This window comes from Mesoplodon densirostris, chromosome X (genome assembly GCF_025265405.1).
Source record: "Mesoplodon densirostris isolate mMesDen1 chromosome X, mMesDen1 primary haplotype, whole genome shotgun sequence".
Classification (NCBI taxonomy): domain Eukaryota; kingdom Metazoa; phylum Chordata; class Mammalia; order Artiodactyla; family Ziphiidae; genus Mesoplodon; species Mesoplodon densirostris.
Genome location: NC_082681.1, coordinates 29724620 through 29748124, shown reverse-complemented (window position 1 = coordinate 29748124; position 23505 = coordinate 29724620). Strand labels below are relative to the sequence as shown.

At 41.9% G+C, this 23505-nt stretch overlaps 1 protein-coding gene across 1 annotated transcript in view; it reads left to right on the top strand.

Annotated features, from left to right (window-relative positions):
- The window catches only part of GRIA3 (glutamate ionotropic receptor AMPA type subunit 3), a 282812-nt gene that overhangs the window by 93849 nt on the left and 165458 nt on the right, over positions 1-23505 (top strand). The gene's annotated exons all lie outside the window — the stretch shown is intronic.

Genomic DNA, 23505 nt, shown 5'->3' with positions numbered 1-23505 from the left:
GAAGGAAGAATACATGAAATTTGGACTGCTCCAGAAAATCCTGGATGTCTTATCACTGTACCTAAAGGCACTTCTTCCCCTTCAGTTTAATAAGGCATCTTAGAAGAAGAGATGGAAAGAAGACAAAAATAGGCAAAAGCAACCTTCTCACTGACCCCATAATTCCTTATAGCTGCTGCTAAGCTATTTAGAGCTCTGGGATCTGACTTCTGCTTCTAGCCCTCATCCTTTCTACTACTCTCTGAGTGTTCCAACTTGAAAGTAGAGAAGTATTTCCATCAACTATTTGCCTTCATGATCTTACTTAATATGTCATTGAGATCTCAAAATTATTGCTTAACTCGAAGCCTCTAAAATGGAAGGGCAGTCAATTATTCTAATTAATGTTGTTCAAAAGAAAACCTACCACTTTATACTTCCAAACACTTTTCCCCTGTCTTTTATCATCATTCATAACCAGTGAGGAGGGCAGTGTATGTGTATCATTGGTGGCTTACAAAGGAAAAGGGGAAAGTGACTTGTCCAGGGTCACATAGCTAATGAGTAGTGAAAGCAGGACTAAAGCCTGAGTTTCCTAACACTGAGTCCAACAATCTTTCCACTCCACCAGACTATCACACAATTTTAGGTCAAGGGATTATCTCCTTACTGACTATGAAGGGCTCAGGCTTTGGGGGAAGTTTGCAGACTATTGAGTAATCAGTTCCTCAGACTAATACCCTCCCTTGACTGAGCACCCGCTAAATGCCAGGCTCTGCGCTGAGCCTTTTAATGCATCATCTCCTTTAATCTTCACAACAATTTTACAGAGGAGGTACTGTCATGATCCTCATTTTACAGATGAGGAAGTAGAGGCAAGGTTAAGTGATTTGCTCAACATCACACTCCTAGTAAGTGGTGGAGCTAGTCCTAGACACCCTGTTTCCTAACTCCCAGTAAAGTGTTCTTTCTACTACTCCACACAGACAGGAACTTTCAGCTCGATTACTAACAAGGAAAGGATGCTATCTTTAAAGATGCTTTAGGATAAAAAGATAAGCCAGTTCTCTCTCAATTCCTCAGACTGATAGAGGAGAAAAGTATAGAAAGCAGACAAATCTTGCTTAATCCACAAAGCCATGACTGTGCAGCTGTGGAAGGACAGTTAGGGACATGGAATCCAGCAGAGAAGACTCAGGGGTAGGAGTACATCTTCTCTCACCTGCTCACACCCTGAGCTCCAGTCACAGCTGCTTCTCACCAAATAGAAGGGTGAAGTAGGAACAGTCAGTCTGTAGCTCTCCTCCTGCCATGGGAGCTTAGGTTTTGTTTTGCTCATGTTTCAGTCTATCCCACATCCTCATCAAAACTGCCCTGTTCCCCTTTCCCTTGAACTCTGCTAGGTGCCTGGAGCCAGGTCCAAGTTCTTGTGGCTAGGGAGGACAATGGTTGCATGGCCCGGTGACATTTGCTTTTTTAGGAAGTGTCTTGTAGACCTTCCCCTTTGAGCATCTGAATTGGGGGCTGCACGACCAGCTCTGCTCACTGCCCTCTCCCATCGCAATCCGAGGTGGGGATAGCCAGTGAAGAGGGGCATGGGGTATGGGTTGCTACGGCTAACTCACTCACTGATCATTGAAACTTGACCATCTCATTTTCTTGCCTCCAAAATTCTCCCCTGAGGATACAGATGAATGCAAATCACCCTAAAGACAGGAAAGGTGAAGCTCCATGTGCACAGTTAGACTGGGAAAGCGAAAAATCAGTTCATTATTTCAAGACCTCTTGTGATGCTGTAAATACACAGTCAACACAGAACAAAGATCCCTTTTTCCCCCCTTACATTATTTATGTGCCATCTAAAAATTACATGCCGGTTCTCTTTCCAGCGCTGAGAGGGAGAAACATGCATATTCATGATCTGATAAATATTTAAGTGGGATTTATTTAAATGAGAGAGTCCATTTACAAACATTCCCTGGCTCTGAGATCTTATCCTGGGCACACAGAGGGAGGATAATTTCCTCTGGTAGATTCAAAACCTCCGCTGGCCACCTGCCCCCCTAACTTGGAGCTCTTCCTTGAGAGCTGGTGAATGCCGCCCGCAGTATTTCAAGGCAGTCTTCCGTACCTCCTCCCTCCAGGCCTGCCTTCCTGCTCTGAGCTCATGCCATAGGATCGTTTGTTGGCAAAATGCTAGAGCCGGCAGTTTATTTGGGGGCAGGGGAGGCAGTCACAGCTTCCTTTGCCTGGGCCCTTCCTCTTCACGACACTAGCCCACAGCAGCCAACACCCCTGCCATCCCTGTCCTTCCTATGGTCCATCTCTCCCCCTCAGGGAGGACAGTTTGGTGATACACCAGATAACCAGGACTGTGCCACCCCTTCCAGGAGGATATGCATTTCAATACTGCTAAAGCATTTTGTCAGTGCTTCTTTTCAAAGCATGTATGCCCACAGTGTTTCATCGGCTCCTCCAACAATCCTACGAGACTTCAAAGGCAAGAATCACTTTTTAAAGTCTTAGAGATGAAGAAATAAAAGAGAGGACACCGTGCTTGTCCAACCTAAGTCACACAGCTAGTAGTGGCAGAGCTAAGACTCAAAATCAGGTCTGACTCTTCAATCGGGGATCTTTTCATTAGGCAAGGCTGCCTCTCCCCTGGGAGGATGCCTGGAGAGAAAGTATTGGTAACCCAAGGGTAAGGCTAATGGTGAGCTACCAGGCATTGTGCCTGTAGGTGGGGGAAGTATTTGGGGCTGCCTGTGGCTGTACCCATCACCTCTTCAATCCTATCGTACAGGTGACTATCATATAGTATAAGGTTAACTTTGGGTTCTCCATTCTGCGGCCATTCTTGGGCACCACCCTGGCTCTAGCCTAGCTCATCGTCCTCTCTCCCAAATTAAATTCACCTGTTTGTGTCTCATTTTATGGATGCTTCATTGGATGATCAGTGAATTCACCTGTAGAACTGATCTGGGCTAGGGCACTAATACTGGTTACTGGCTCAATGTACAACATCTCCTGGGTCAAATATACATTTTGACAGAAGCTTCTAATGCCTTAACTCGAAGACACTGTGTATACAAGGATTTAAAGCAATGAGTCAGGCCAGTGAGTGCGATGTCACTGAGCAAATGGACTTCTTAGGTCTCTAACCTGTGCTGCCTAAGTGACCATCTAGTCTACCTAATTTAGGGTTATCAGGTAAAATACAGGATGTCCAGTTAAATTTGATTTTCAGATAAATAAAAATTTTTTTAGAATAAGTGTGTCCCAAATATTGCATGGGACCTACTTACTCTAACAATTATTCATTGTTTATTTGAAATTCAAATTTACTGGGCTTCCTGATTTTTCATTTGCTAAATCTGGCAACCCTGGCTTAATTACAAGACCGGGCCCCGTGAGAAGTACCATCAAAAAGTGCCTGTTGGGCATCTGCTTGCTTGTGACACTTGGTTGTGATTGAGCCCACAGCATGTAACACTGTACGGGAAGGGCTGGAGGTGGCAAGGGAGAAAGAGAGAAGGCAGCTGTGAGAGAGAGAAACATATCATCCAGCCCATTATGAGACTGGTCTTAGTTATTTGTACGTGACATAAAAGTAATGTTACTAGGCCTTTTTAGAAAATATAACTAGTCCTATTTGCCTCTCATCAGCAACTCCTCCCCCTGCACCCATCTGCTATGCTATTCTGCTCTATTCTATGCTGCTCTTTGATAAATGAAAAAGGAACAAGTTATGGCCTTGTGTTCTCTGAGAGTGATCCGGGCCCCAGAAGGCATATTACAAGCAAAGAGCAAGGCGGGCTGGAGGGGCGTGGCCGGGCCACTGCACAGACAGCAGGGATGCCCAAATGTAATTAAGCACCAGGCGCAGACCCCAGCAGTATCTGTGGGAAGAGTTCCATGACCAAAAAATATTAGCAGGGCTTCCCTGGTGGCGCAGTGGTTGAGAGTCCGCCTGCCGATGCAGGGGACACGGGTTCGTGCCCCGGTTCGGGAAGATCCCACATGCCGCGGAGCGGCTGGGCCCGTGAGCCATGGACGCTGAGCCTGCGCGTCCGGAGCCTGTGCTCCGCAATGGGAGAGGCCACAACAGTGAGAGGTCCACGTACCGCCAAAAAAAAAAAAAAAATTAGCGAAGTGAAGTGGAGAATGTTTACAAGCCTAATTAACAATTTGCACAACTCCAGAGTTAAAATGTTTGCTAGTGCCAAGCAGCTTTGTGGACTGACACCATGGAAGCTGAGTTGGACCCAAGGGAGGGGGTGGTACTAGCTAGTTGGTGAAGTCCGGTAGCTAAGGCACCTACTAAGACGTTCGAATTGAGGAAATGACCAAATGAGAGCAGGAACAGTGGGCCGACTCATTTCCAAGACAGTAAAGGAGGCTAAGGAATGCAAACTACAGAAATTAAGCCTTTGAGTAGGAATAATAATGATGATGATGATAAGAATAGCAAACCTTTAAAGCATACATTTCCCCAAACACACATTACTGAGTGTTTTAAACAAAGAAAGCTAGTCTAAGCCATCATTTTACAGATGAGACAACAAAGGCCCAGAGAGGGGAAGTGATTTACCTAATGTCACACAGCAGGTCAGTGGCTGCATCTTGACTCCCAATCCTATGTTCCATTTACTGTCCAAGGATGCTTTTCTGGAGATTCTAAAGATGTTGAGTTTTTCTCCTTCATATTCTTTTTTTTTCTGATGCTTTTAGTTTTGTTTTACTTTGTTTTTATTGAGGTAGAAACACTTAACATCTACCCTCTTAAAATACTTTAAGTGCACAATACCATGTTGCTAACTATAGGCACAGTGTTGTATAGCAGATCTCTAGAACTTATTTGTTTTGTATAACTGAAATTTTATACTCTTAAACAACAACTCCCCTCTCTCCAGCCCATGGCAACTACCATTCTGCTCTGTTTCTATGATTTTGACCCTTTTGGCTACCTCATTATAAGTGGGATCATGCACTATTTGTCCTTCTGAGACTGGCTTATTTCATTTAGTGTAATGTCCTCCATGTTCACCCATGGTGTCACATATGGTAGAATTTCCTTCTCTTTTACGGTCGAATAATATTCTGTTGTAAATGCATACCATATTTCGTTTACTCATTCATCTGTCAATGGACATTAGCTATATCTTGGCTGTTGTAAATAATGCTGCAGTGAACATGGGATATCTCTGCACAATCCTGCTTTCAATTCTTTTGGATAGACACCCACGAGTAGGATTGCCATACCATATGGTAGTTCTATTTTTTATTTTTTGAGGAACCTCCATACTGTTTTCCATAACACCCGCACCATTTAAAGTCCCACCAACAGTGTACAAGGGTTCCAATTTCTGTACACCCTTACCAGCACTTGTTGTCTTTTGTTTTTTGTTTTTGTTTTTGCTTTGATAATAGCCATCCAAAAGGTGTGAAGTGACAATCTCACTCTGGTATGGATTTGCATTTCCCTGAGGGTTAGTGATACTGAGCACCTTTTCATATACCTGTCGGGCATTTGTATATCTATTCAAGTCCTTTGTCCATTTTATAATCAGGTATTGGCTTTTTGCTATTGAGCTGTAGGAGTTCCTTATATATTTTGGAGATTAACCTCCTATCAGAAAAATGGTTTGCAAATATTTTCTCTCATTCTGTAGGTTGTCTTTTCACTCTGCTGTTTCCTTTGCTGTACAGAATTGGTTTTTTTTAGTTTGATATAGTCCCACTTGTCTATTTCTACTTTTGTTGTTTGTGCTTTTCATGTCATATCCAAGAAATCATTGCCTAGGATTTACAGATTCAGTGCAATCCATATCAATCCCTATTTTTTACAGAAATATTTAAAAATTCTAAAATTCATACGGAACTACAAAAGACTCCAAATAGCCAAAGCAATCTTGAGAAAGAAGAACAAAGCTGAATCAACAAAGCTGAATATATTTTGAAATCAGGAATCATACTTCCTGATTTTAAAATATATTAATTATAGGGCTTCCCTGGTGGTGCAGTGGTTGAGAGTCCACCTGCCGATGCGGGGGACGCGGGTTCGTGCCCCGGTCTGGGAGGATCCCACATGCCGTGGAGCGGCTGGGCCCGTGAGCCATGGCCGCTGGGCCTGTGCATCCGGAGCCTGTGCTCCGCAACGGGAGAGGCCACAACAGTGAGAGGCCCACATAACGCAAAATATATATATATATATATATATATATATATATATAAATTATAAAACTGTAGTAATTAAAACCAATATGGTATCTGGCATAAAAACAGACGTATAGACCAATGGAACAGAATAAAGAGCCCAGAAATAAACCCAAGCATCATATATGGTCAACTGATCTTCAACAAGGGTGCCAAGAATACACAATGGAGAAAGTTTCTCCATCCATAGTTTCTTCAACAAATGGTGTTGGGAAAACTGGATATCCACATGCAAAAGAATAAAATTTGACCTTTATCTTACACCATACATGAAAATCAACTCAAAGTGGATTAAAGATGTATATGTAAGATCTGAAACTGTAAAACTCCTTGCAGAAAATATAGAGGAAAAGCTTCATGACATTGATCTAGGCAGTGACTTCTCCTCTATGTTCTTGCTCTTCAGTACATTTTCTTTTACTTCCAGAACCTGCTGGTTCCGTGCTTTTGAAGTTATTTTGGAAAACAGTCAGTCTGTTTCCTCTCCCACCACCTACTCCTTTTCCCTTGGGATCACTTTTCCATCCTCTCCATAAACTCCCATATCTGGATGAGGATTTTCTGAATATTATATTTTTAATTGACAGAAATGCAGCTGGGTCCCGTACAATGAAGAACAACACAGGACCCCTCCCCCTTTCCTCCTTCACTCAGCCATGAGCCAATGAAAATTCTAAAATTCTACTCAGGTGCACCTACTGTGTGCCAGGCACTCTACTAAAACAATGCATGAATTTTATTTTATCCTCACAATAACTCTATCATGTAGGCGCTATTATTGGTCCCATTTTACAGGTGAGAATCCTGCAGTTCAGAGCTTAACTGAAGATCCCAAGGTTACACAGCTAGTAAGTGACACAAATGGAATTTGAATCCAGGGAGTCTAACTTTAGTGTCCATGCTCTTAGTCTTTTCAAGATCCCCCTTGGAACATCTGACCCACTGCTGCCAGAGTGTGTTTCTTAAACTATGTCATTATTATGTCCTTGCCTACCACCTCTAGATATTTGCTGTCCACTATGGAAGATACTAGACACATGTGGCTGTTTAAACATAACTTTAAATTAATTAAAATGAAATAAAATTTAAAACACAGTTCCTCAGTCCCATTAACCACATTTCAGGTGCTCAAAAGCCACATGCAGAAAGTGGCTGCCATATTGGCCAGCACAAATAGAGAACATTTCCATCATCACAGAAAGTTCTATTGGACAGCACTGCTCTAGAGACTAAAATTTGAACACCTCTCCCTGGTGTTTCACATGTTCCGCAATCTGATCTCTACCAACTTTTCAGCAGAAAGGCAGTAAATGAGGAGTACAAACTGAGACTGGAGGAAGGGGCAGGAGCCTTCTATGCCACACGAAGGAAGTCAGGCCCCAGCCTGCAGGGCACAATGGACTTCCTCCCTAAGAATAGATAGAGCCAGTGAATGTTTAGACCTGACTCAAACGCGTCTCTTTCAGGAAGTCTGATTAAATAACCAGAGAGGTCAGAAAAGTGTGTCACCCTGTTGACTGGGTGCTCCCCAGCACTTACAGGAAGGGTTCCAATGCTTACAAAAAAGAGAAAGATCTCACATGTTAAGTGGCACGGCCACTTAACATCATTGAGCTTCTGTTTGCCTCTCTGTAAAACAGAGCCAATAATACTTACTCTCCAGATTTGTGTGACAATCAATTATGATAATGAGGAAAGTGAGATAATGGTCTAGGGTAGGACCTAGGCTTTAAAATCCTTCGTGTGATTTTAAGGAGTAGCCAGGGTTGAAAGTCATTGAACTACATGATCTTTGAGGTCCCTTCCAGCTTTGAACTTCAATCCTTGACCCATAGTAAGAAAGGTCAGAAGTCAATTTGGGCAAAATCCTTACCTAGGTCCTCACAGCAGGCTGCAGGCTTCACCAGTAGCCAGTGTTGCATCCATCATAGTGAGCCCAGATTTCCAAGCAGCTTCATTGATGAGAGTGCAGGGTCGGTGTTGGCTTCTTGGCAGAGTCTGTCTCCACCAAGTGACAGATGCACCCAGAATCTCCAGCCTGGGACTATACCACCATGTTTTTTTTTTTTTTTTTTTTTTTTTTGGCTGTGCTGGGTCTTCATTGCTGCACGCGGGCTTTCTCTAGTTGTGGTGAGCAGGGGCTACGCTTCATTGCGGTGTGCGGGCTTTTCATTTTGGTGGGTTCTCTTATTGCGGAGCAGAGGCTCTAGGCGCCTGGGCTTCAGTAGTTGTGGCACGTGTGCTTCAGTAGTTATGGGGCACGGGCTTTGCAGCTGTGGCTCGTGGGCTCTAGAGCGCAGGCTCAGTAGTTGTGGCTCATGGGCTTAGTCACTCCGCGGCATGTGGGATCTTCCAGGACCAGGGATCAAACTCATGTCCCCTGCATTGGCAGGCAGATTCTTCACCTCTGCACTACCAGGGAAGTCCCCCACCATGCATTTTGACTGTCCTCAAAATAAGTCATTGAACAGCACCAATGGATTTAGACTTTGGATGTTGGTTCCAAGGTTTCTCCTGTCACACAAAATGGCTTAATTTCAAGGAAATGGAAGTTTCAAAACAGCAGGCAGATGGAAGTAAGAGGTATACAAGGTGAAGACAGCTGCAAGAAGCTGGCAGAGGGAAAGAGAAATGGAGGGGAATATTCTAACTAATTCAGAGAGCATCCTGTTGTGCCCCAGTAGAATAGCACAGCAAAAGCTGATTTCCCAGCACTGTAATCCCCCAAAGACCTCTGTGTTAGCCAGCCCTTCTTCACATCAACAACACATGGAGACCTGACCTTCCACCTCATGGCTCAGGAATCCTTCAAGGCCTTGAAGTACTTACACTTACTTAAATTACCAAAGAAAGATCAAATTACACTCAACCTGATGCAATATTATTAATGATATTTTGCCTTATATTCACACTCTAAAAATCAGAAATTTCTGAAGGATGACTAGGGAAGCATTCTGTTAAAGTAGAATATTTGATGAATAAAGGAACCCCATTCCCAACTGCATAAGGCACAATTTGCAGGACTGTGGGTGTTTGTAATTCCATCTTACAACCAGAGGAAAAGAATCAAATGGGGATCAGTAGCTCTCACTTCACAAACAAATGTCATAGCTCCCAAAAGGGCTCCCAGGGCAAACCAATCACCACTGCCTGAATCATCAGTCATAGCCATACTCCTGAGTCAGTCTCGAAAAGACACCCCAAGGTTTTGGACACGAAAACCGAAACAGATCCTGCGGATGTTTCTTCTTTCCACTATATTCTCACCTTATTTCTTGTTCAACTGTTGCCCCTAAACTGTGCAAAAACATTTAATCTTTTTTTGTGGTGCTTCGGGGTTTGGCTATCAAACCATTTCTATGGCAGAAAGCCAAATTAAATACACTTATATTTTTATTAAAAATAAGGCTGATGAGGATTAGTTAATCAAAATTCTCAGGGAATGGACTGTTCTAATGAACAGAATCTTCTGATAAACTGTTTGGCTGAAATTAAAAGTATGTTGAAACAATCCATTTAGTTTGGTCTACTTTCGGCAAATTTTCTGAAATGTCTGCTTTCATGTCCCTGCCTTAAAGATATTATTGAATCTTTTTTTGGTATTTGAGGCTCTTGCAGGGCTTTGGGGTTATCATTTTGTACATCTGTTCTCAATGTCCAGGAGGAGAAATGAAGATAGATACAGTGACAACACAGACTGAGGTCAGAACATAGCTTTGATGAAATCTCCAATTTCAAAGGTTTATTATCTATTGCCTCTTTTAAATCAAGGGCATAGGAAGAGGAAAATTCTGTTAATTGAAGGTTCTGGTTAAACAAAATTAATGTAACAATACTTTCACCTTTTCCATAGACTTTCACGCCTGGATCACATTTGATCCCCATTACACTCTTAGGAAGCAGATTCCTCATTTTATAAACTGAGGCTTAGAGAGGCTCTGGGGCTTGTCCAAAGCTAAGATTAGTATATCAAGCATCTGAAGTCTCGTTCAAGTGCTCCTGTCAGCTCATCACACTGTGATATCTATTTTAATTATACTTTCACTATATTTGTATTGACTTCCTCCCAATCAGGCCACATAGGGCTCAGCTAATCTCACCACAGTTGGAGAAATATCTGAACGTGTGCTCAACTTTTGCAGCACTCAGAATAGCTTAGGTGAAAGTCATAGCTAAGATAATAACAGTTGCCATGATAATAGTGTCCTTAAGCATCCCAGTTGAGAGCTATTTATTTTGCATAATATGATCTTGGCATACTAAATACTATTTGCATCCTTCTGTGGAGGACACTTTACTTGTCTGTAGTATCACTGTCGGTGGGGATACATTTTCTTTGGAAAGGCTTTGATGTCTCCAAAGATACAGTGCTTGACTTCTGAGTGGTAAAAAAAAATGCTAATATTTGAAAAGAAAGGAGAATGTATGATCTGAGATTCTTTGTATGTCCTTTAAGTAATAAAAATAAATCATCTCCATTGATCTTTATAGCAATCTTATGAAGTTGGTAGAGCAGGTATCATGGTCCCATTTTACAGAGTAGGTCCTGAGATTCAGCTAGGTCTTCATGGTACCCCAACCCCAGCTGCACATACCTTTCCCCTATGGTGCTCACCAAAGCTCACTTTTCCTCAGAATGCCCTGGGAGCTTGTTACAAATACAGCTTTCCCAGCTCCATCCCAAACATACTGAATCAGAATTTCCAGGGATGAGACTCGAAATGAAGAGGATATATCAATTGATTGATTGATCAATTTGTAAAATTGTCTGCCCTATCAACCTCATAAGATTATTATTCAAGATCAACTAATATAATTTTAATTTTATTACTGACAATGAAGGAAGTAAGACCCTAGAGAATGGCAGTTGCTTAGAGCAACAATTTCATGATCATACTCTATGATCAGCACCATATCCCTTGTTGGAGGTGGATCGGGAATGGGGACACATAACATGCACAGGACTTCTACTGGCCTTGGAGAGTTTACAAGGTAGTTTGTTGCTAAGTCAACGGTTCTCAAACTCTAACAAGCATCAGAATCATCTGAACAGCTTGTTAAAACACCAGTTACTGGTCCCTAGCCCTAGAGTTTCTGCTTAAATAGGTTTAGAAGTAGAGACCAAGAATCTGCACTTTTTTTGCCGCACCACGTGGCTTATGGGATCTTAGTCTCCCGACCAGGAGTCGAACCTGGGCCCTCAACAGTGAAAGCGTGAAGTCCTAACCACCGGACAGCCAGGGAATTCCCAAGAATCTGCATTTTTAACAAGTTCCCAGGTGATGCTGATGCTTCTAGTCCAAGGATCACACTTTGGGAACCATTAGCCTAGGCATCCTTTTAAATCTTATGGTTGTCGTAGGGTTTAAAAGAGATATTTCAGAATATATCTGTGAAAGAAAAATAGAACACAAGAAAACAAAATTATCTGTGGTGTATTATTGCCTCCCTGGTGCCCTCTTCATCTGTTACTTCACCTACCAACACAGGGCCACGCGTCCACACACTTCAGTCACAGAAAGAAATCTCCCTGACCCCTGAAAAACAATCCCATTTTCTTACTGCAAATGCATTGGCTGGCACCATTTCAGATGGAAGCATTTGCTTCCTTCACGGCCTGTTTTATCAAGAAATACAAAAGCCCTCTGCTTTGGAGTCCAGAAGGAGGTGGCAGAGAGAATCATCTGTCTCCCCACTGGATAAGGCAGTGCTTCTCAAAGTCTGATCCCCAAATCAACAGTGGCAGAATTGCCAGGGGTATTTATTAAGAATGGAAATTATAGGACCCACTGCAGACCAAGGTAAGACCTGAGGACGTGGGGCCTTATGTGCCCCAGGTCATTGGCATTTCTGATGCACACGAAAGTTGGAGAAGCCCTAGAAAAAGGATTTACCCAATATTAGGCTTGTACAAAGACCCTAAGGAAGTCTCATTTCTCTGAACTGACCACCACTACGCCTTTCCTGGACCTACATGTCCCATAAGAAACCACGTGAGATGGGGAGAGACACCAGCCCCTCCCTCCTTCACCTTTCCACAGAACCCGCCCCCCAAACCCATATGAATCCATTTGCCTGGGACATTTCTCAGGTAGCTAAAGCACACACAACTAAGTCCCTGACAAATTCCACTGAGTGAGGAAAAGATTCTTTTATTTTTTAAAGATGCTTTTATTTTATGTTTATACCTCTCTCGCTTTAAATTTTTCTCCCTCCTGCTTCTTTATGACACATTCTGGAGATGTTTCAAAGCCATTTATATTCCATAGTGACTTTAGTCTTTTTAATGTTCTGAGAAATGCCAGAGCTTATATTGAAATGATGCAATAAGATACGAGAGAAAAAGAGAGCGAGCGAGCGAGAGAGAGAGAGAGAGAGAGAGAGAGAGAGGGAGGAAAGTGGGGAGGAAAATAACTGAGAGCAACGTTGATTAGAAAGACAGTCAGACACAAGGGTTGGAACTCTCCTTCTATCACACTAAAATATCGTCAGTTCATTACTTGGCATGTTCCTCTTTCTATCATTCTAGAACAGCGAAGACTTGGAAGTTTGGGGGTGAAATGCAATCCTTTCATTTCCTTTGGCAGCTATAAGTCTGCCAGTGTTTTTGCTTTTGGTTCATTGTCGAGTTAGAGCAAGTATATCTTTTGTGTCTCCTGGGCTAGTCACTGTATAATTTGTGTTTTTTTCATTATGGTTTTCTCAATACAGATCCACACACAGTGGATTAACTAATGAAGGTCAGATAACACCACTGGGGGCATAGGTTGCTAGGACACAGAGACATAGAACCAAACAACTGAGTCCTTTGTATGGGAGGGCGTCCCGCCACATGCAATTCATCAATGCTCAGCTTTAACAAGTTTCTAAATTCTGTTTCCCTTGCTCCCTCCCCTCAAGGGGTGTGTGTGTGTGTGTGTGTGTGTGTGTGTGTGTGTGTGTGTGTGTGTGTGTGTGTGTGTGTGTGTAAAAGAGAGTGAATGTTTGGGAAAATGTATTTGCATTAGACATCATAATCATGTTCTCAATTTATACAGCATAGTAACTTTACAATTCTATAGAGAATCATATCCAGTGCTCTTTTTTGCATTACTTTTCAGAATCATGCAAATGTTCTTGACAACTAAATAAAATCTGTGAAAGGAATAAAGTCATCCCCACAATTGTTCCATATGGAGCCAGATCTTTTGAATGTGACCATTTCCAACATGGGCTCCATGGACACCCAAAGTCTTTCTCTGGCCCAAAATGTGTCCTTTGATGTCCCTGCAACAACTATCAAAACCCAATTGTTGGAAGAGAAGGAGCCACCCTTTGAGGCTAACACATTGGAGAAGTCTAAGTTAAAGCTTTAACACATAGGCATTTATTTGATTCTATCACTTCTCAAGGCCCTGAGGAAATAGGACACAGAACATGTTTTAGTTTTACTGGTGGTAGTGGATAGAGGTCAGGAAAGGCCTGAAGCTGGGCACCCTGGGATAGCAGGCTGACCTGGGTGAAATGCCCTAGTGAGGCATACTGCATAGCCAGGAACTAACTTTAAGGTCCTGGAAGCCAAGTAGTAGTAGGGAGATATGTTGGGCTTGGCCAAAAAGCTCATTCAGGTTTTTCCTTAACATCCTATGGAAAAACCTGAACGAACTTTTTGACCAACCCAAATATATCTATTAGGATCATATTAGGCTGCAAGGAACAAAACACTATCAGCAGTTTAAACAAATAAGGATTTTAAAAATATATAACAGAGGCCTCCGAGTAGGTAGTTGCAGGCATCAGTTCTATAGCTCAGGAATGCCATCAGAGACCTAAGCTTTCTCTTCTGCTTCACCATCCTTAGCACATTGGCTTTAACCTTCATGATTGTTACCTCATGGTCACAAGATGGCTGTGACATCAGAGCTCCAAAGAGGCAGGAAGATGAGGGAAGAGCAGGACCACCATATCTATTACCTTTTATCAGGAAAACAAAATCTTTGCCAGAAACCCCCAATAGACTTCCATTTAAATGTTCTTGGCTAGAACTATGTTACGTGCCCCACCTACCCAACACCAGTTGCAAGGGAGACTGGGAATGGGAGTCTTTAGCTGGGCACATTGCCACCTTAAACAAAACCAGGATTATGCTAGCAAAGAAGAGGGAAATTGATCTTGGGTAGACAACAAACAGTGCCTGCCAAAGACCAAAGGAGAGCTTTGGCTACTCTCATTCAGTTCAACCAATACTCACTGGGCACCTATGAGGTGCCAGACACTGTGCCATGTGCTTTAACCTCTGGCTTTTGCCTCAGGCTATCCAGAATTCAAAGAATGAAGCTTCTTCACAGGGGTGAATTACTAAAATGAACATCTAGCTATGTGTCAAGTTTTATTTTGTTCCTAGCCACCAAGCTGCACTGAGCTTTGAGAATGTCATTTCATCGAATCTTTCAGATACTTTGGGGCAGAGACTCAAACATCAGCTAACCCGCTCTAAAAATGGACCTTCACAAAGAAAGACCTTTGAATTTTAGCTATCAGGGTCATTTTATAAAGCTGTGCATTGGAGTTATTTTATGCATGCAAATCTCTTTCTGCTCTTTAATTGGATTTGTGCCTGGATATACTGCAAATTGCTTTTGAAGATGGGCTGCAGAATAGGTTCCAGCTATGGACAGCAGTACAACGGAACAGGCGCCTTAGGTGCCAGCTCGCCTCCCTACGTTTACCCACACAGCCTCCAATTTCATCCTACTTGTTGACTGGTCAGTACAAAAGACTTCTTGTAACCTGAAAATGAGCTTTGAAGACCTCTGCCCCTCAAAAAAAGCAAAGGCAAGGTGATTAAGAGCTCTAGAATGATTTCAACTAAGGGTCTGTTCCTGGGGATTCTCTCCCCCAGGAAAGATGAATAAATGGCTCTCAGGAAAGAAAGGATCTTTGCTGCTTTGATGAGGATGGAGCCAACCAGCTAATCCCTGCAGTTTGAAACCCAAGCTCAGTAGCATTTGTTTTTAGTAAAGGCAGAATGGAAAAGGACTTTGGGGAAGTCTGGGAGAGCCCAGTAGTATCACATTGCATAAACTCTACAAAATCAACCTTCCTGCAGGTTGGCAAAACTACTTACAAGATGTGATTTGAAAAGGAACTTCTTGCCCACAGATTTCATTTTCCATGGTCTATCGAGGTGAAAGTCCCATTAATGTTGCTTCTTAAGGGCCTTCTGGTGACAGGTGCATTCCATTTTCAGGTAAGGATAACATGCTACCTGGGATTAGTTTATCTGATTGGCCCATTGTCACCCAGATGAGATCAGGGCTCCAAAGTTAAGGCACATAAAATGGGCACTTTTTTTTGAGGAATAGGAAAGAGATGGTTTGTAAGTTAGGGCCCAGGCAGAACTCAGTGAGGTGTTAGGAGGAAGTCTAGGACAGGCACGAAGAGCGGGTGGCCATGGGATTGCTGGGGAGAGAGGGTGCTGAGAGGGGAGCAGGAGAGTGGCTGGGCCCTGGAATGAGTAGACAGTCATGACACTTGTTCTTGCAAATTTTCTGTTAAATCAGGGAAGTATATCCATACTGGGGTCTTTAGGCCATTTCTTAAGTGAAGCAGAGTGTAGCAAAGCAGCCAGCGCAGTGTCTTACTTTACTTACATTAAGTATCTAATAGATTGCATGAAGAAGTTTGAGGGGGAGGATATGGCTGATGGAAGGGCAGAACCTCAGTGGAATAAATAAAAGCATTCATTCCTACTCTGTGCCACCCAGTGCATCCCCTGTGCTTTTGCTTGCCCATACCTGGTATGAAATCCCACTCAACACAGCATCTCTATGGATAGAGGCATTGGAAATTTGTGGGCGGAGAGGGTGATAATAACTTGGGGAGTAGGATAAATAGAACAGGTAGGGAAGGGACATAGGGAGGAGAATAAAAGAAGCAGTTGAGGGGAGAAGGGCTGTCAAGAGGTAAAGGGAAGACAGAAAGAAAGGACGTTGGATATTAAAATAATACTAACAACAGGAACACTAATAATAGTTAACACCTATGTAAGGCCTGCTATGTACCAAGTGCTGTTGGAAGCACCTCACATGCATTAACTCATTTAATTCTCAGTGATCTTATGAAGTAGATTTATTATTATTATCACCCCATTTTACAGACTGAGATGGAGGCACAGAGAGTTGAAGTCCAAATTTGATATCTGTAAAGCAAAAGACAAGCAACGAAGAAAGAGACTGAGTCCTGATGTCATTTGATCTCTAGACGTTTCAGTTACTTAAGCCAATAATGCCCCCTTTTTTAAAAGTCGTTTTAAGGCAGGTTTCTGTCCCTTGTATCCAAAGAGTCTTTATTAATTTTTTAAACCAACATCTATTGGCTATTTTTAACATGGAGAAGACACTGGCTTAAGCGCTTTATAGACATTGTTTTATTTAATCCTGACAACCCAGTACATTAAGTACTGTTATTATTATCCCTGTTTTGAAAATGAAGAAGCTGGAGCACAGAGAAGTTAAGTAACTGACCCAGAGTCATGCAGCTAACAGGTAGCAGAGCTGGGAGATAAACTGACTCCAGACTCTGCTCGTAACAACTATACCAATCTTTGGTGGACAAATAGATAGAAGAAGAGAATGTCACCAATCAAGAGTGAATAGCAGAAACTGAGGGCAGCTGAATTGCAAGTGTCCTTTTAATGAGTAACCTGATAAAGTTATAGACACCCTTTCTTATTTCCAAGAAATCACCTGCTACACAGGTGAGCATGTGTTTGGAGGCTCCTTAATCTTGGGAAACTGTTATTTCTGATGCCTTGCAGCCTTGAGTCTCCAGTGAGGAGTCCCTTAGCACTAACAGAAGTTAGCTCTAGCGTTTCCTGTGCCCAAAGAGACTCCCTTTGGGAGAGGGAAGAAGCCATGATGAAGGCATGTATCTCTGTAGCTATGGCCTGGAATATTTCCTGGAACAGGAGACCAGTAGCATCACACTCTGGGAAGCACCATGGCAAGGTTCATGAGCCAGCATCCACTGAGAAAAGCCTATCTCTGTTCTTATATGCCTGCAGCCTCTCACTACAATGGAGTCTGGCATCATCCTTAGGGCTTTCGGTCAATCCCTATGAGCATTCCCTCTTCTACAAGGATCTCACATACAATTAATTGCCGTAGCTTCACTGCAGAAGGAATTGTGTTTATGTTTTTGGTGATTTTCTTGTTTTATTTTTAATGTACATGAAAGCCTGTCTCCTGGGAATAAATATTGGCCAAAGAATGATAGCCTATCCAATTGGGATTCAAACAGTTAAAGATTATGAATGGCTTCCATTGTTTTTATAACTAGTAGGAGGCTCCCTTGCTAACTTCCAGCTGATTTATATTTTGGTCTCTTTCTGCATAGACACCATAGAAATGTTATGTTAATAATTTCATATTAAAAACAAAACTGGAACTTAATCTTCACTTAAGAGGCAAACAATAATTTTTTCAGCCTTTGCGAATGGGCCTTGCTTCCCATTCATTACATGTCTATAAATGTTTGCTCGTTCTTAGAGGTTGAATGATTAAAAGGATAGGAGAGACGTGAATTTTAAAAAATCAATCACTGTTTGTAGCTCTATTCCAAAATATATCCTTTATGACACGGTAGATCTTCTCCATGAGACTAGTTAATAACAAGCATTCTGCATATTTTATAATTATGTGCACTGCCAGCAGAGTGTAGTCGGATTTATTATACACTTGAGTCCCCAGAATCAGAGTCGTGCCTCACAGCACCTATCACAACAAATGGCATGGAGGGATACTTTATAACGCAGGATGCTGCGTTGGATATTTAAATAGCATACCCAGGAAGGGTTCTGAGTTATAGGCACCCCACAAGAGGAGCACAATTCCAAAGTACATTATGATTTAAGCTGGAGCCAGACGCCCACTGAGTCAGAATTAGGATCTTTAAGAAAGGAAACGAGGGCTTCCCTGGTGGCGCAGTGGTTAAGAATACACCTGCCAACGCAGGGGACATGGATTCGAGCCCTGGTCGGGGAAGATCCCACATGCCGTGGAGTAACTAAGTCCATGCACCACGACTACTGAGCCTGCGCTCTAGAGCCCACAAGGCACACTACTGAGCCCATGTGCCACAACTACTGAAGCCCGCACACCTAGAGCCTGTGCTCCACAACAAAGACAAGCCACTACAATGAGAAGCCTGCACACTGCAACAAAGAGTAGCCCCCGCTCACTGCAACTAGAGAAAGCCCGCACACAGCAACGAAGACCCAACACAGCCAAAAATTAATTAATTAATTATTTTTAAAAGGAAAGGAAATGAATAATTATTCCAGTAAAACCCAAGTTGGCTAAGGAGTAGATTGATCACAAACATTTGTTAGTGCTGATTGGGTTTTTGGCACATTCCAATTTTTAGACATGAGGCAAATCACACACAGGCACACATAAGGCTCATATTACCTTTTGTTTTTTCTGATCAAGGACATATCTGGTAGAAACTTGAGAGAGGGTCTAATCTCCTAAACCTCTTTTCTATCTCCATCCTTAAAAGTGTTGGAATGTGTCACTAAGATAAATGATATGTGGGTAGAGACCCTTTCCTTCTCTAGCATAAAAGGTATTCTGTAAGTGAAACAGTATTTCTCCCACTCACACCTTGGAATAAAGGGAGAATGGGCTTTGATTTTCCATCATATACGTAGGAAGTTTGAAGAAGAAATTTTGATTTAAATGTATGTACAATAATTGCTAATGCTACCTTGACTTTTTATGCCACTTCTGCCTGGCAACAGATGTGACCACTAAGACTGGTATGATTAACTCTACTTTTCTGGCTTGGAGAGGTAGGACAACTTACCCAAGGTCCCACACTACATCAATATAGAGGACAGACTACATTGTAGGTCTCCTGACTTCTGGTCCAATGTTCTTACTACTGAACTATGCTATCTATAGACCGTGCTGCCCCTGGTTAATTTACTTTCAGAAAAGTATGTACATAAATATCTAGGATGTTGTTTTCTTACCCTGTGCTCATGAATCAAACTGGTTCATCTCCCCAATCCTGTTACTAGCACCCTCCCCATCTCCTAACCCACCTCTACATACCATTTAAAAGCCCGTGTCTCCTGCTACTAGGCAAGAGGCTGAAACATCCAGATCATCTAACTGGGACTTGAGATAAAATTACACTATGTTCCCTCAGAAATTACTTTGACACAAACAATTACTCCAATAATAAACAGTGGAAAATACAGTGTTAAATACAATCAGGAAATTTAAATAGTCTTAATTGGCATTACTAATTCTTGCACACAAATAAATAATTATACTACTTCCCTTCCAAATTTCAGTTTGGACAAACAAAGTCTACTTAGTTCACTGGAGCAGAAAGCAGAAGAAGAAGCCTTTACCAAAGGTGACAATCCACATGGCAATACATAGCCTATGCCTTAAACTCATCTTTATATGGTCTATGGTAACTATTTGCACAAAACTTTGCATGTAGTAGGGTTTTTAATGAGGGCTTGTTAAATGAATGGCCGCTCATGACCAGCCTCAAATTTCCCTATTATTGTTTATTCCATGAGAATAAAATGCTTGATTTCACCTTATATTGTGATATGTAAGTCTTTATATGCCTTAGTTTATTAGATGGATTCAAGCATGTCTCTACCAAAACAAAGCAGTTATGGAGAAGACCCTAAAGATGCCATACCCTATAGCCTTGCTACTTTAAAGTGTGGTTCATAGACCAGAAGCCTCAGCATCATCTGGGAGCTTGTCAGAAATGTAGACTCCACTACAGACCTATGGAATCAGAATCCACATTCACAAGATTCTGATGTGATTCACGTGTACATGAAAGCTTGAGCAGCACTGCACTATGGGAACAGTTGTTGGTCCTGTCACCACACACCAATAGTCACACTGAATATTCTGGTGCACAAACACTTCTTGAGCCCCTCTGGGTTTATTAGGCTCTATTGAGAATATAGAAGAAGGAAAAGACATGGCTTTTACTCAGGACAATATACAATCTAGTCCTCAATTATGAGCTTTATATTGCAATAATGCAGTCATAGGGAAGATCATGTGGGTTGGATTATTTAGGGAAGGCTTTTTGGAAGTGGAACTATTCACAGGTTACCAATCAATATTTGAGGCAGTGAGGAAAACTGGTAACAAGAGCTAATGCTTATCAAGTGCTTCTCTTTGTCAAAGATTTAAAAAAAAAAGAGCAGGTGATATCAGAGATTTAGTAAAAGTGACTATTTCTTTGGGCTGCTCCAGGGTCAGCACACATTTGGCCAACTGCGTCTACGTTCGACTTCCCCAGTCCTGGGCAATGAATATCTATGTTCAGAATGATGACCCTGAGATATTGCAAGATCCTTGGGCACCAAGAAAGATTCTGCAATATTCACTTGGTTATATTTATTAAGGAAGAAGAGTGGGCTTACATGCATTCAAGACATTTCAATAGCATTTCAATAACAGCAACAAGGACTTTCTGTCAAGTGCTCAGGTACCCAGAAAATTCCATACACGTTAGTGGAAAGCACTTCTCCCCTACCCCTCCCTTTACAATTCTCTGAGCATGCCACACTCCCCTCTGGCCCTTAGTGTGTGCATCTGTAAAATAAAAAGCTTAGATTAGATGATATCTAAGACCCCTTTCCATTCTGATGCTCCATGATTATGTCATCTCTATGATCTTTTGCATGGCCTCTATATTTTTGGCATTATGTGTAATTCTAGCAGGGCCTACCTCAGAGGAAAATAGTTCCTCCGAGGGTCCCACTCTCATTCAGTGACTTTGAAGTACCAAAGGCCAGGGAGGACTATTAGCCTAAGTTGACTAAGGGCAGAGATTTTGCTGATCCCATCTGTGGAAGTCTACCAGAGTCCCTTTGATGGCTGATGAGGCCAACTCCCATGTAAGAACAGAAATCCATCTGACAAGCATAGAAATATTAAATAAGAATTAAATAAAGTTTGGCAACTGTTTCCAAGAGGGTATACTGGCCTGGAGCTAATTTGAAATTAAGTTTGTATTATTAATTGAAAGGCAAGAAGAGAGTCTTGGAATAAATCAGATAAAATAAAGAGAAGATTTTACTTATTGTCAATAATGCTACAGGCAATCTTGGGATTTGGTGGCAGTCTTAAAAAAATGCCTTTTAACTTCTTAAGATTTTCTCTGCCAACTCTCAGCAGGTTTGGAATGCATTTCTGGTCCTCTCTTCCCTAAATGGTGATAGTATAAAGCTTCAATGACAAAAAAGAGAAACTTCAAAGTTCTAGAATATTAAATATTTCTGAGGACATAACTCCCCCCCACAAAATAAATCTAGCATCTGGATACTTCCTCCCACAAGAAAAACTTGCTCTCGGAGGCTTGCCTGTGCCACAGTCATCAAACTTGGAACTTAAGCTTCTAGGAGGCTAAGAAAAAGTTTCTTTCAAATGAAGTTTATACCCGATGACCTAATTTTGAACTCACGCCCACCCAAACACAAAGTAAAACTCTGCTGCCAATTCTGACTATTGGAGGGTGACTTGTTCCAGTTACTGAAGAGTGTGATGCCAAGACTTAGAAACTAACAAAACAGAGCAAAAAATAAACAAGACCAAGACATCAGAAAAATGACTGTGCAAGTACTGTATTATCTGTATAAGTTCTATACCCCCACATATAGATTTTCTACACAGATCCGAGATACTTCTCATACCAACAATAAACACCGAGACTTCAGAGGACTTGTCTCCTGCATCATCCTCATCCAGTTATAGGGAGTGGTTATCCACAATACCAATACTGCTTTTGAGTGTGACCATCAGCATCCATTTTTAAAAATATTTATTTATTTATTTATTTATTTATTTATTTATTTATTTATTTATTTATTTATTTATTTATGGCTGTGTGCGGGCTTTCTCTAGTTGTGGTGAGAGGGAGCTACTCTTCATTGTGGTGCGCGGGCTTCTCATTGCGGTGGCTTCTCTTGTTGCAGAGCACGGGTTCTAGGTGCACGGGCTTCAGTAGTTGTGGCTCGCAGGCTCAGTAGTTGTGGCTCACGGGCTCTAGAGCGCAGGCTTCAGTAGTTGTGGCACATGGACTTAGTTACTCCACGGCATGTGGGAATCTTCCCAGACCAGGGGTCGAACCTGTGTCCCCTGCATTGGCAGGTGGATTCTTAACCACTGCACCACCAGGGATGTCCCATAGCATCCATTTTTAATTACTGTTTTCCCCAAAGTCTCAAACGTCCTCTATTTACTGTCCATTTATCTTTTAAACCTGACAGCCACCCCCTCTGCCCTAGGGAAGATTTGAGGGAGGGCAATGCTACGTGGGTGAGTATCTTGTAAAGTCTGAGAGAGGAGCATGGAAATAGTTGCGAGTACAAAACGCACAAGTGATAGGTACTATAAGAAACTGGGATGGTTCCCATTTCCTCTAGCACCAGGCCTTTCTATTTAAATTAATTCCCATTATCATGCAGACACATATTCAATTACAAAGTATAAAAAGGATTCTAAAATTAAATACAAGTCAATTGAAGTGTATTCATTATTTGGTACTATTCACACCTTGGATTCACACCCTTGGATCGAGAAGAGTAAATTTAAAGAGCAGGTAGACAGGATGGCTGGAGTTGGGAGGCCAGGGGAAGCAGGGTTGGGTAGACTAAACGGTCTATTGGGACCTCCACTTATGCTATCATTTTGTTAGGAGTCATTGATGTTCTTGGAATATTCTGTATGAATAAGGCAAATTGTAATAGATCCACAGATTGATCATTCAACAATCTGAGGCCTATTTTGAAAGATGGAGTTTAAGTTCTTTTTTTATTCATCCCTTGGGTATGTGAATATTTCAAAGGCAAATGCTAGACATATCTGTTAGGCATGTCAGGCTAATTGGCCAGTTTGATCTTTAATATTATACAGTCACTACTCTCTGGCTTTATCTAAGGCTTTATGCTTCCCTTTGTCTCCAGACCACAAATTGACCAGATATCATACATCAAATACAAGGCTCAGAGAGCAGAACAAGTGACTATTGTGGCTGTGTCCCAGACACTTTTCTCTGTAGGAAGAAAGGGAGTAAACTGAGACCTACTATGTGCCAGACACTGGTAGGAACTTTCACATACATCATCTAAAGCAAGTTCTATATTGGGAGCAGGACTGATCTATTTCGAGAATAGAAGGTTTTTGGAGAGTGGAGGAAAAGGAAGGTGTTGCATCGGGGAATCAGTAAATCCAACAGCAATATATTGACCTAAGAAGGACCACCAGAGTACCAGGGCAG